Source organism: Gopherus flavomarginatus, chromosome 1 (assembly GCF_025201925.1).
Source record: "Gopherus flavomarginatus isolate rGopFla2 chromosome 1, rGopFla2.mat.asm, whole genome shotgun sequence".
In the NCBI taxonomy this organism is placed as follows: domain Eukaryota; kingdom Metazoa; phylum Chordata; order Testudines; family Testudinidae; genus Gopherus; species Gopherus flavomarginatus.
The window spans coordinates 250,123,437-250,137,715 of record NC_066617.1 but is presented as its reverse complement, the minus strand read 5'-3'; the positions used below and the strand labels follow the sequence as shown (position 1 = coordinate 250,137,715).

Genomic DNA, 14,279 nt, shown 5'->3' with positions numbered 1-14,279 from the left:
AGTGAAGCAGTGACTAAAAAGCAAATAAAATGTAAAGAAATGAAGAGTGGAATTTTTTTCAGTATTATTTGCTATAATACTATTATGTAAATCAATATTATGGCCTTACCTGGAATATTGTGTTCAGTTCTCGTTATCATATTTCAAAAGAGAATATAACTAAAATAGAAAGGGGGTCAGAGAAGAGAAATCAAAATGATTAGATGCATGGGGCATGGAGTGTCATCCTTAATGAGAGAGACTGAAGAGTTTGCAACTAAATTTAGAGAGAAGATAAGTAAGAGGGAATACGGTACAAATAAACAGAATAATGAAAGATATAAGGAAGGTAAATCAGATGTTCCTAATTACTTTCTTAGAATACTGAACAAAGGGATCTTAATTGAAATTGAAGCAGTACAGTTAAAAATAATAAAAAGAAATTTTTTTCATGGTATATAATTCGCTTGTGGAACTCATTGCCACAAGATATCTTTGGGGCCAAGATCTTAACATAAATAAGGACCAGAGACTATATATAAACTTTTATGCTTCTTGGCATGAATCAATCACTAATAGATTGGGATTAGGAAGAAACTTCCCCATGAGCAGGTTATTCAATAATTTCTCCGCTTGTACATTTCTCGGACCTCCCTTTAAAGGGATGAACAAAATCTTGTATCCAGTTCATTCCGAGTGGGAGCTATTCTGAATTATGTTCATTAATAAAATCCTATGGGTGCTTATGGAAGGCCAATTCCTTATACATGGACTTCAAAAAGAGCTCTCCTTGCGTAAAAACTCCAGAATTAGTCCTTTAATGGTTGTTACTGTGTCTCTGTTTTACAACTATTTTTAAACTATGAGGCATCTCCTTATTATTCAGATTACTTTGTAGAAAACCAGAGTAATGGAGCAGCTACAAAGAGTGGTTGGAGGTCTTAATCTCCTCTACCCTGTCCACAGAAATAACAAATTTAGCAAATACCTGCACAGCATGTTTAAGGGAACCGTCCACATATAAAGATGCATGTGTAGCAGCAGCCGGTCATGCTGACCACTATGAATTTATTAATTCCAGCTCATATATCAGTGGGGAGTTTATTTAGAAATAAGCTATTACTATATTTCATGAGCGAAAAATGATCAATGTCAACAAAACTAATTTGTTACAGCTTGATTCTGAGTTTATTCTCTCGATTCTCATCTACAGTGTGCTTATTTGTGTGCTGTGTCAGAGAGACAAAGATATTGTTCTGGTCCCAGTATTTATCTATTAATAGAATAGAATTCCTTTCTGTTTCAGTGTTTGCATATTTAAAAAATGGGGTCTTTGTACTTCTTCGCAGTAGCATTGCACATTTAGATATTTTCATTTCTCTGCAGACTTGGATTCATTTTCCAGCTCTCTTGGGTGCCTGAGAAGAACCCTCCCCATGCTACTAACACTGATGATTCTGGGCCTTGCTGCCCTCATTGGTGAGTTTGGGGTCTATTTCTATTTCACTAAGCTCACTGCCAAACCAACCATGAAAGAAGATATTTGTGGGGATAGCAAGTGTTGTATGTATTTAGATAGAATATATGGGTTGCAAAGAGTCTAAGGTGTTAACCTACCCAGTCACTGCTCAACAGTGTTAAACAAGGTTTGGCATACAGAGACCTCAGCCTGCTTAATACCATGGCAGTCACGCCATTGAACGTCAGTTTAACCTTGTATTAAAGATATCAGAAAGAAGGAAAAACAGTTAAAGCAATTGAAATGTAAACTATTAAGTATTTTAACAACATCCCTTGTTCCCTTTCCCTTTTAGCGAGAGGGAATTTTTCAAAGGAAAATACTCCTCGTTTGACAGTAGTGTAGATGATATCAAGGATGGTAATTAAAGGTCCTCTTTGGGGAAAAGAGAAGAAGTTAAATGAGATGAGCTGGACATGTCCTTGTTCCTGTTGTTGATAAAGTCCAATTCCATTTCCTAAGAAGAGCAGACAAGACAAAACACTCACAAAGAGGGGAAAGACATGAACAGCAAAAACAGAAAATGTAGCTTTTATCTCTGGTGTTGACTCTCATTTGCAATCTCACTGCTGGAGAAACGCAGGCATTTGCTGAGAGTGACCTCTTATGGATGTTCACTCCCTTTTAGCAGTTGAGCTCACAGCTGGAGTAAATTTGTTAACCCAATTATCACAACAGGAGTGTGATTGGTTTTACCAGTCTGGCATGCTGTTGAACTGACAGGAGCACCTCTCTCATCCTGGATATCCTTCTCTGCACAGTAATTTGACTGTACCCTTGTTTCCAGACTTGGGTACAGCCTCTTGGAGTCTGCTCCCTTCTGGGGAGAGATGAGGTGGGGTTAACATAATCCTAAAAGAAAAGACAAAATACCTCCACTGCCTATAAAAAGGGCCAGTTCCCCACAGTCTCACATAAAGCTTCTTATCCCTTGTGTGCCCAAACTCCTGATGCTGAATCCCAGGACTCCAAAAATAATAACTAGTCATGCTGTTTTCTCAGAGGCCTCAGTCAGCTGTTTGCCAAGTAGACACTCTGCGTTTCCTGGGGCCAAGGAGGTCTATGTACTAGCTCTGTTTGCTCATGAATACTGCCCAGCCTGAGCTAGGATTCTCCCTTTTAAGGATTGACAATTCTTATGGCATGTTGAGGTTGATTAAGCCCAGAGAAACTCTTAAACCTTTCTTGACTGCAAGGGAGAGCTACCCCCTCTCACAGGAGAGATAAGAGACTTAACATATCATAGGATTGCCTCACCACTCCTACAAAACCTAATTATGTACATGTAAGAATGAGTTTGGTTCAACAGTAAATGGACTATAAATAAACTGCCTCAGTCAATGGCACACTTAATACCAAAGATGATTCTTGCAGGAGGTGGGGATTGGGTGCTGTCAGTCAGGAGCACCTGGGTCTAGAGGTCAGGATGTTCCTGTCTTGCCTCTTGTAGATCCCAAATGAAAGACACATCTCTTTGCACAGCCCTTCTCCGTCAACAAAGGCAGTGAGTTCTGTGGAGCAACTCCTCCTTCCCAACAGATCTCTTTCAAACATAAAAAGACACCTGTGGAATGCTACCCATCACCTGAGTGGAGCAGAGTTGGGTTCGTGACATTGAATTCTTTTAGCTTTACTTATGTTTGCAAATGGTCCTTAATGTAAAATCTCTCCATGTCATTTTTCAGGTACTTCTGAGAGTCAGACTGGATGCTATGGTAATGTAAACAACATTGATACCACTGGGGCTTCCTGTGCAACTGGATCACCAGAAGGCTTAAGCTACTGTGGTGAGTATAACTCTGCTGTTTTGTTGCTGTATTTCATCACACAGAGTCATCACAATGATTCATAGTACTTTGCAAGCACTATGTTGGTGGGAGAGCTGCTCTTGCAGACATAGCTTCTGCCACTCGTGGAGGTGATTTTTTTGTGCCAGCGGAACAGCTCTCTCCCCTCAGCATAAAGTGTCTTCACCAGATGCACTGCAGCGGTACAGCTGTGCCACTGCAGCGCAGTACATAGAGATATCCCCTAAGAGAGAGAGGAAGACTTAACAAACCCTTGGTGTTACTCCGCTGGCTTCTAGCCCAGGAGGATTTTAGCCCAGAAAGGTAATAGCCAATATTTACACAAGCGGCTTCTACCATTTGAGGTCCCCAACTTGAGACACTTAGGGTCGATTCCCAGAAGTGCTCACACAAGCACTTCTAGTTAAAGTTATCGGGAGCTGTGAGTACTTCAAACCTCTGAAAACCAGGTCCAAAGTGCTTTGACTGAAACACCCAAAATTAATGGTGACTTATCAAAGTTTGGCCCAAGTGACTTTCTGAAGGCTACACAGGAAGTCAGTGAGAGAGCTGGGATTAGTACTGAGGAATTCCTATCCTAGTCTCTGATTTAGTTCTCACTGTTTTATACCTGCTACATGCACATCAGATCAACAGTTTGTCTGGTATTGCTGGTAAGAATCAAAGAAGCTCCCTATTTTTTTACTCTACAAATAAAATTAGACTTAATGCCAAACCCTCCCATGATGAGTAGGATTGAGATTCCCTCATAATGTGGGATGAAATGGTGCTAAGACTCCAAAAGAAACTGAGAAGAAAGTGCAAACATTGGGAACTAATGTGTCAAATTGCAGCCTCCCAGCCATGCCCCTAGATAAATCTTTTACATCTGTCCCTTCTTCTATTTTGAGTTCCCCTCTCAACTTTGAAGCCCCATATTACAGCCCTATTCTTCTGGCCACAGAGGGGTAGATGAGGCTACTCTCAGTTCCTATCAACATCACTCATGCATCATCTAGAGCAAGGGTGGGCAAACTTTCTGGGCAGAGGCTGAGGGCCACATCTGGGTGGGGAAATTGTATGCAAGGCAGGGGGTTGTGGTGCAGGAGGGAGTGTGGGGTGTGGGAGCAGGTGCAGTGTGCAGGAAGTGGCTCAGGGCAAGGGAATGGGGCAAAGGAGGGGTGTGCAATGTAAGGGGGCTCAGGGAAGAGGGTTGGGGTGCAGGAGGGGTATGGAGTGAAGGAGGGGGCTCAGGGCAGGGGTGCAGGAGGGGTGAAGACTGCGGGAGGGGGCTCAGGGCAGGGGGTTGGGGTGCAGGAGGGGTGCAGGGTGTGGCAGGGGGCTCAGGAAAGGGGGTTGGGGTGCAGGGGGGTGCAGGGTGTACAAGGGGGCTCAGGGCAGGGAGTTGAGGTGCAGGCAGGGAGCTTAGAGCAGGGAGTTGAGGAGCGGGGTGCAGGTGGGGTTTGGGCTCCAGCCCAGCGCTGCTTACCTAAAGCGGCTCCGAGGTGGCAGCAGCGTGCACCAAGGCCAGGGCAGGCTCCGTGCATTCCTGCCCTGTCCCCGGCCTCGCACTGCTCTAGGAAGTGCTGCAGCCCCTGGGGCGGAGAGGGGGCAGGAGGGCTCTGCATGCACTGCCCTTGCCATGCCTCCAGGTACCTCCGCAAAAGCTCCCATTGGCTGCCATTCACTGTTCCCAGCCAATGGGAACTGTGGGGAGTGGTGCCTGGAGGCAAGGGCAAAGCACAGAGCCCTCTGCCCCCCCTCCCGGGGGCTGCAGGGAAGTGGTGCCAGCTGCTTCTGAGAGTGGCACAAAGCCCATGGGGGGCAATCCCATGGGCCAGATCCAGAGCCCTCAGGGGCTGGATCCAGCCCGTGGGCCATAGTTTGCCCACCCTGATCTAGAGGGTGACAGGTTGCTTTTGATTTCTCTTCAGAGGCTAAGCACATTGTCCTGCCATCTCCCCACCAAGGCCATTCACCTTCATCTTGGGGCCCAAAGGAATGGGAATTAAACCTAGTTTTTTTTCGCTTTGACACATATCAAAATTCATTCTGTGAAAGGCACTATGCACATTACTCTCACAAGGGCTATCAATGGCACAACAGAGCTCTTTGCTTTTGAAATCTCTTGTTGACATCAAAATGATTAACAAAACACCTTTACCTGTATTTTTACTACAGGGGTTGCTGCAACAGAGAAGATTGCTGAGAGGGACTTGTATAATATGAACAAATGTAAAACCATCATTAAGAGCGCTGGTGCAAAAAAATGTGTGGATCCAGCTGTGATTGCTGCTATCATCTCTCGAGAGTCACATGCTGGAACTATCTTATTGAATGACTGAGGTGATTATGGATATGGATTGGTTTGATGCAGGTCAGTAACTATCAATAAATTTAAGAATAAGTGTATAGCCGAGTGTTACAACAGGAAGCCTCCTGCATTTCTCAATAGCGCAGCTCAGGCTGATATGAGGCACACTCCTACAAAACGAACTATTGCTGAGCCAGCAGCACATTGCACTGGCATATGTCAGACCTGGGATTATAGAGGCTGCTTCTGGTGCTGCATTGTCAACATCCATTGATTCCATGGGGTTCACAGAATTCCCTGAAGAGGCCGAACATTTTACTCTTCCACCCAGAAATTCCATTTCTTGTTATTACGATTCACTTTTTCAGGAAGTATTTACAAGTTTACAAATCCTTGCCACATAAATACCAGATACAAAACAATAATCATTACAATACTGAGCTTTCTTTAAAGACATTATACAGCAGTACAGTCATTCCATCTCATAATCTCTGATTGCATATTTTGAACGGACAAAGCATGTCTATCAAATTGTAATATTCAATAAAAATTGGACAGGTGTGCTATTTTTGTTGCAGGTGAATCTATTTATTCTGATAATTGAATAATGGATTACTAAATAGCTAAGTATCTATTTGCCCTCCATCTATTTTGGATGGAGGGCAATCCAAAATAGATGGAGGGCAAATTATCCCTCTCACACCGCAATAATAATTGTTGCACTAGTTTTCCCATTACCAACTCCCATATTTTTTGAACCATTCCCTGAAAGTTGAACTATTTTTCTTTCTCCATTGAGAGGCTATCAGTAACCAAGCAGCTAGTAGTAGGTGAAAGATTAATTCTTCATTTCCTTTTATGTGACCATTTTTGCTAGGAAGGCCCAGGATACCCAAAGGATCATTTGGTAATAAATAGCCAACAGTTTGTGATATTTGGTTACAAATTGCGTCCCATTACTCTCCAATGACTGGACATGTCCACCATATATTTATCAAATATCCTCTTTCACCACCATTTCTCCAACACGTATCCTATCAATCTATCAAACCCCATTCCTCTAGGGTAATTTGTCTATAGTACAGATCCTTTTCCCAGAGTATCATATATGACATTTTTTTTAGGAAACTTATCTACAAAGATTGATATCACTTACTTATAATTTTTTGTTTCATAATTGACAAGACACCATTGCTTCTATTAGAGTAATCCTGCTGTGTACAACAGCTTTTCTAGAAAGTTGAAAACATAAGCCTAAACTTGAAAGTACTAGCACCATGGAGAATAGGCCAGTTAATGTTATTTTGATCTCTGAATAGGTTAGAAAAGTTTCTTTACTGAACAGCTGGCCAACTGTATGCATCCCATGGCTCTCCCTGTCTTTAAAGCTCACTGTTTCGTGATCTGGATTATTGCCAAGGGGTGTTGTTGGTGAGGGAAAAGAATTTATCTTATTTCTAAATCTGTCCCAAATCCATAGAGTAGCCTCAAGCTCAAGCATGTGTATAGATTTCTGGAGAGTGATTTTTTTTTTATTTATTCATCAGCGATAACCTAGAGATGTTTACTCCACTGACTCCACTACTGCTTTGAGCTGGCTGGCTTGATAGTACCAGAAACTATCTGGAACAGCTGAACAACCCTGTTCAACGGATCTCTCCAACCTGTTACTTCTGGGAGAATTCTGCACCAAAGAATTAAAAATTCTGCACACGATATTTTAAAATTCTGCAAAATTCTGCATATTTTATTTGTCAAAATAACGCTGGTTTCAATTATTTAGGTAATTTATTTAAACTACAATACAATGGATGGAGACTGGGAGTGGGGACCATTGGAGGAAACCTCCAACCCCCTTGCCTAATAGTAAAGCAGCTAGTAATTAGTTATAAGTTATTAGTCAGCAAATATATGCAGCCATATGCTCAGTGTTACATCACAGGCAACTGAAGAGCAAATGAGGGCTAGGGAATCAAACTCACAATTTATATTGGCTATTGACCATCTCCAGAAAGGTCAGTAGCAAACAGTTCATGGAGCATATTTTGATAAGAAATTTTTTCAGTCCAAAGATTTAGACCAGTTCTAAGCACTAAAGCACCATAAGCATTTATAAGGCCATATTGTCCTTTACACTACTCTGCCATGCAAAGGAGCCTTAAAACTTTTACACCTGTTTTATACTCTTGGAGTAATTCACAAAGACAAAGGGAACAATTCACTAAGCAGGCAGGCGGCTACATTTTGCTTTGCCTGAGGGGACAGCCTGCACCATGCCTACCTCCTCAAACACACCCTGAAGCCCTCCCCCTCCATGCCGAGCGTGCTGCAATAGTGAGCAAGAGGGACAGAATGTGTGTCTCTCTCTCACACACAACTGCCCACCCCTTCACACACACCCGGTGGTGATTTATGTCTCTGTTGGCTGCTCCAGGCTCCTGAACCGACCCGCCTGTGCTGCCAGGGAGGGACATGTGATTGCTCTTGTGGCTTCCCTCTGCTACCCTGTCAGAAGTCATTTTTCTATGGGGAAGCAAAGAAATATGAGGGGGACATGAATTCTGCACATGTGCAGTGACACAGAATTCCCCCAGGAGTAAAGTATCTGGACTTATTCTTGGTCTTTTCTTATTCCATAGAAATTCTAACATCCTCCTCTGTATTCCAGCTAGGGTTCAAGGTAAGATGATCACAGAAAGATTTTGAAACAAGATATCCTTGGCAAAATTTTCATTTTGAATGGGACTACTCTTTCCAAACAAGAAATTGCATTCTTTCCCCCAGCACTTCAGATCTTTTTTCATTTGCTGAAGTGATGGCTTGACATTTACATCATAGACCTCTTCTGAGTTGTTTGATATCTGAATTCCCTGGTATAATAGGATTTGTTGCCCATCTGCCCCCAAATATTTTTGGAAGCAATTACTTCTCAGAGTCTTTCAGACTCACAACTAGCATTTCAGATTTGGCATAATTTACTATAAATCCAGATATTATCCCAAAGTCAAATATTTATTTTTAAACTAATTTAGCAACATTTTGGTTTAGATAAAAATAACATTACATCAGCTGCATGAAGCACTCATATCTGATGGGTTCCTGCAAGTTTTATTCCTGTAGCAAATTCGCTGATACTTATCCTTTGTGCAAACGGCTCCATGGCCAGTGCAAAAGTAAAGGAAACAATGGACATCGCCGCCTAGTCCCTCTGTGTAATTCAAACGGGGGACATTTAACCCCATTAAGTCACAGAGCTGCTTTCAGGCAGGTGTAAAGAGCAGTTATCCGATTAAGGAACTGGGAACCAATGTCCCTATGGGACAGGACATGAAACTGAAAGTTCCAGTCTATTCTGTTGAAAGTTATCTCTGTGTCAAGTGATCTTTTCCTGGTCTGGCATTATGGATGATTCCAAGTACTCTCATAATATTGCTTGACGTTTGTCTGGTGTTAACGAATCCAGTTTGATCTGGATTTATATAAGATGAGAGCCTGGACTGCAATCAGCTAGCTAGTATTTTGGCTAAAATCTTTGTCATCATACAACAGTGATATGGGCCTATAAGAGCTGCACAAGGTCAGATCTTGTCCAACTTTAGAGGGGAAAAACAGCATTAGATTTTTTCACAGGCTGCGTAAATTCCTTTTCTAACAGAATATCAGTGAAGGTTAAGAATTTATGAGTAGTCATACTGGGTCAGACCACTGGTCTATCTAGCCCAGTATCCTGTCTTCCAACAGTGGCCAATGCCAGACGTTTCAAAGGAAAAGAGCATAACAAGGCAATCATCAATTGATCCATTCCCTATCTCTCAGCATCTGGCAGTCAGAGGGTTATGAACATCCAGTCCATGGGGTTGCAGCCCTGACCATCTTGCCTAATAGTCATTGATGGACCTTTCCTCTGTCAACTTATCCACTTCTTTTTTGAACCCTGTTATAGTTTTGGCTTTCACAGCATCCCGTGGCAATGAGTTCCACAGGTTGAGTATGCATTGTGTGAAGAAGTACTTCATTTTGTTTCTTTTAAGCCTGCTGCCTATTAATTTCATTAGATGACCCCTGGTTCTTGTCATATGTGAAGGAGTAAATAATTCTTCCTTATTCACTTTCTCCACACCATTCATGATTTTATAGACCTTTATCATATCTCCCTTTTGTTGTCTCTTTTCCAAGATGAACAGACCTAGTCTTTTTAAACTCTCCTCACATGCAAGTGGTTTCATACTCTTAATAATTTTTGTTGTCCTTCTCTGTACCTTCGCCATTTCTAATATATCCATGTTGAGATGGGTGTGGCAGGATCCCCGGGGTACAACCTGGAAGTGGGGTACTGCTATGCCCCTTAATTCTCCAGCCTGGGCTGTCTCTCACAATGCTTTGCCAGTAACAAGCAGCAAACCCCTTCAGGTGCTGCTATCACTCAGCACAACAGCATGTGGAGTCACATACCCATCTAGATTGCATGAATGCTCCCAGAATCATACAGAGAAAGGCACCAGCCAGTTCCCCTCAGCACCCCAGCCTTGCACCCCAGAGCAGTACCATCCTGCCCTGGTCAGAAGCCTGACCAGTGTAAGTTTATACCAGTTTGCCCCTCCCTCAATGTGGAGAGAACGTGCACAAGCTCCTATAAACTAAGCTGAGGTTTCCCAAGCACTTTAAGCAAAATACACTGTTTTAGGTAAAATATAAAACAGATTTATTAACTACAGAAAGATAGATTTTAAGTGATTGTAAGTGGTAGGCATAAAAGGTCAGAGACAGTTATCGCAGAAAACAAAAGATAAACATACAATCTAAATCTTAAACCTTTTTACACTAGGTAATATTTAGATCAAGCAATTTTCTCACCTCACTGTATGTTATAATTCTTAGTACACAGGCTTCTCCCTTAAGCCTGGACCAGTCTGCTCAGATGAAGTCTCTGTCTTCTCAGCATTCTTATTGCTTCTAGTGTAGGTGGGGGAGAAGAAAGGCAAAGGCATGCTGCCACTGTTCCCTATTTTATATCCTTAGTCCGTGTGCCTAGAAGACACTTACCCAGACATGTCCTGGTGGGCTTTGCTGAGTAACCGGCTTGGGCAATCCCCCTGACATAGTCTTGTGCAACAGAGTCATGGCGTCGAGCAGTCTCCATTGTATGCTGCTTGGGCAACTGTTATTGAATTGTAAATCCCTTGATTACAACTCCCCTGTTGACTAATGGTCATTGGACAGCCTCCTGGGTGGGGATCTTTTGTATGTCACAAGCAAATTTACAGCATATTTCAATAACAACCATACAGCAAAATCTCATAACTTCATCCATACTAATGATATACATATTTGGACAGAACAACAGATTTCAGCAGATTATGACCTTTCATATGATGTCTTACATGGCATGCTTTGTATGAAATATCACAATTACATGACAGTGGTGAATATAGGGGTTCCAGGGTGCTGCTTTGAAGTACAGAGTGCCACAAGGGAGTAACCAGAACTGCATGCAGTATTCAAAATGTGGGCATACCAAGGATTTATATATGTAGTGACATGATGATATTTACTGTCTTCTTATTAATCCCTTTACTAATGGTTCCTAAAATTCTATCTTTTTTGATCGTCACTGCACACGGAGTGGATGTTTTCAGAGAACTATCCACATTGACTCTAAAATCTTCACTAATACCTCCTTAAATTCTTCATAAAACTCAGCCAGAAAGCCATCAGGTGCCGGAGTCTTAACCACTTTTCATACTTTCTATTGCTTCTTATGTTATTTCTTTATCTAAAGTCTCTTTGTCAATTTTGTTTCCATTTGGCAAGCCTGCTACTTCCAGATATTTCTGAATAACTTCATAGCTTGGAGTATCTGAGGTAAACATATTTTTAGAATAAGCAGCAAAAGTAGCACATATTTCATTACAGTATGCAACTCTCTTCTGCTGATTAAATATAATGGAGGAATAATAGATTGCTCTTAAATCCTTTTAAGCCAAGAGTTTCAAACATTTTCAGAGAGAGTGTCCTTAACTGAAAGAAAAAAATGTGTGTGCCTCCCCAGAGTTTAAGACATTATAAAGAACTGAAAATCCTATACTTTACACAAAGACTAGTAATAGGGTAGAAGGGCTTTGAGAATGAAGGGGTGCATGAAGTGTGTGTGGGGGGGGAAGGTCGGGTCTTGCACCTGGAGTGTGTAACACAGAGGGGAAGTCAGGTCCTGTCCCCAAGGGTGTGACACAGCAGGGTTGCATCCTGCCCTTGACTATGGAAAATCCAGTGGGAGCAGGTTAGAGAGCAAGCCCCATGGCTCCTGTCTCACATGGATAGGCACAGCTCCCCACTTTGCCTCTGTGGCTCTCACCATAGCATCACATGATGCACCCAGGTGTGTGTGGGCAAGGCGATGCCCCGTCTCCTTCCTGGCCCTGGTGCTGCTGGATCGCCTGCCATGAGATGAGTGGTGGCTGCTCAAATACAGTGATCTGGTCAGCCGGATGAGGCCCCTGGGCCACCAGTTGCCCATCCCCAATGTACTTGCTTAAAAGTGGTCTGGCCTTGGCCTCAGCGACCCCTTCGGCTCCATGGCCCATGAGCCCAGCTATCAAATATTACTTCCAATGATGCATGATCTGACCGTGTTATGGTGCAATTTCTGCAGATTTGAGCTGCTTCATTAAGGTTTTAGAGATTAACCTGGAATTCATCTAAAACTGAAGAGAGTGAATAAAACCTTTAATCTCTTTCCCCTGCGTGCAATCCTCTCCAGCAATCTGATAGGTAGAATTGTTGGTACAGAGAAGTCAGTGCGGTAGTGAAGAGCAAAAATTGATTAATTTATCAAACAAACTTTGAGAAATAAAATCATGTAGTGAATGTTGAGAGGGAAGAACTGCAAAAACACGTCATCTTTTCAAGAAATAATGTTCTCTCTGGCTCTTCTAGATAGACGCTACCATACAGTGGTTGAAGCATGGGATAGCAAGGACCATGTTCTTCAGGGGACTGGCGTCCTTGTTAGTATGATTCAAGGAGTTCCCAGTTGAACAAAGGACCAACAGCTGAAAGGTATAGTATAGACGGCATTCAGTCCAGGAGCTGAGGGAAACTCTAGGACAAAAATCCTATTAAAACTTTATTGTCTTACTGACACTCTAGAATAGTAAGCATTTAAAAGAATCTCATATAATTTTTCACTACTGATGGTGCAGGTCTACTTTATGATTTCCCTAGCTTGAGCCGTGAAATTAGATTAGTCAATTTCATACAGTTTGTCCCATTCTTTAGCACAATGTTGTGTGCTGGCTTTCCAACGCTGCCTGAGGAATGTTTATAAAGCCTCCCAAAATACTAGCTAATATTGACATTTGGGCCTCTACTATTTTGTCATGAGTGAAATCCTGATGCCTTTGAAGTCAATGACAGTTTTGCAGTTTATTTGACTGAGTCCAGAAGTGCACCCTATATTTTTATAGGTGTGTAGGAGGGAGGTGCATTTTTGGGAACTGGACAGTTCGTCAGGGGATTGCAAAATTGTGCAGTACCATATGGAGCCGAGAAAGGGAGAAGAATGGAGTGTAAGGTCATGTTTTAACTTTCTCCCTTGCAGTCATTTTCAGGACTGATTGAAAAGTAAACAAGGCAATTGGGTTTTATAATCTATTAAGAACAGGCCTGGTTCAAAGATTGCAGTCTTCTGTTTGAATGTGGTTAGCCAAATGCATACTGAAGGTTCACCACCAAGCTACAGTCATTTGTTTATGTAACATCCCAAATTCCCTCTGATTTTGGGTGAATTCAGGAATTTATTAAAACTGTTCACACACCCATAGTTAAGTCTGCACACTGTAATAAGGTAATTCACTCACTCCCAATTTTTTTGTTTTAAACACACTTGATAAAAACGAGACAGCTCTGTCTGGAATGGTGGTTTGTTTTTCTTTTAAATCTTATTAGCTATTTTGGTGTTTCCTTCCAGGTGGGATTTCTGCCTATAATGCAGGACGAGGAAATGTCCAGACCTATCCAAACATGGATATTGGCACAACCCACAATGACTATGCCAATGATGTTGTTGCACGAGCCAAGTATTATAAGAGAAACGGATACTGAATCTGGGAATTCTCTGCTTTTCAGATACATTGTGGCGCTTACAATAATAATTCAGGTGTTCAGGAGAGATACTGTATATTTGGGGGAGATTAGAAGCTGAAACTTTCAAAACCTTAATGATGCAAATAGGCCCATTGACAGCAGTGGGAAGACTTGCTTAAATAAGGCTTTGCAGTCTCAGGCACCAGATTTTTAAATTCTACAAGTAGTTAAACATTGTATCATACCAACAGAAATAGTGATGGGAATATTAATAATATTCTACCACATCTGATTATTTCTCTGAGTTATTAAAGCTGCTCTATTTTTAGTCTTCTGCCTTCCAAATTTTAAAAATCTGCAAATTTCAATATCTGTCATTGTCTTAAGAAATAAAAGGTAGTCTCTTCAAAGAGGGAAGCCTGTATTTCCAATCTGTGTGATTTGGTTTGACAATTTATTTTTTCAGTACAGCACAACAAGCATCTGTCAATTTGTTGTATAAGAGTGCTTTAATTTGCATGTACTTTCATAGACTATCAGGGCTGGAAAAGACCTCATCTAGTCCAACCTACTGCTTAAAGCAGGACCCATCCCCAGA

General features: G+C 41.9%; 1 pseudogene; it reads left to right on the top strand.

The window, feature by feature from the left end:
• The first annotated feature begins 1,391 nt into the window (after window positions 1-1,391).
• On the top strand, window positions 1,392-13,699 carry LOC127038875 (lysozyme G-like; annotated as a pseudogene).
• Window positions 13,700-14,279: the final 580 nt, after the last annotated feature.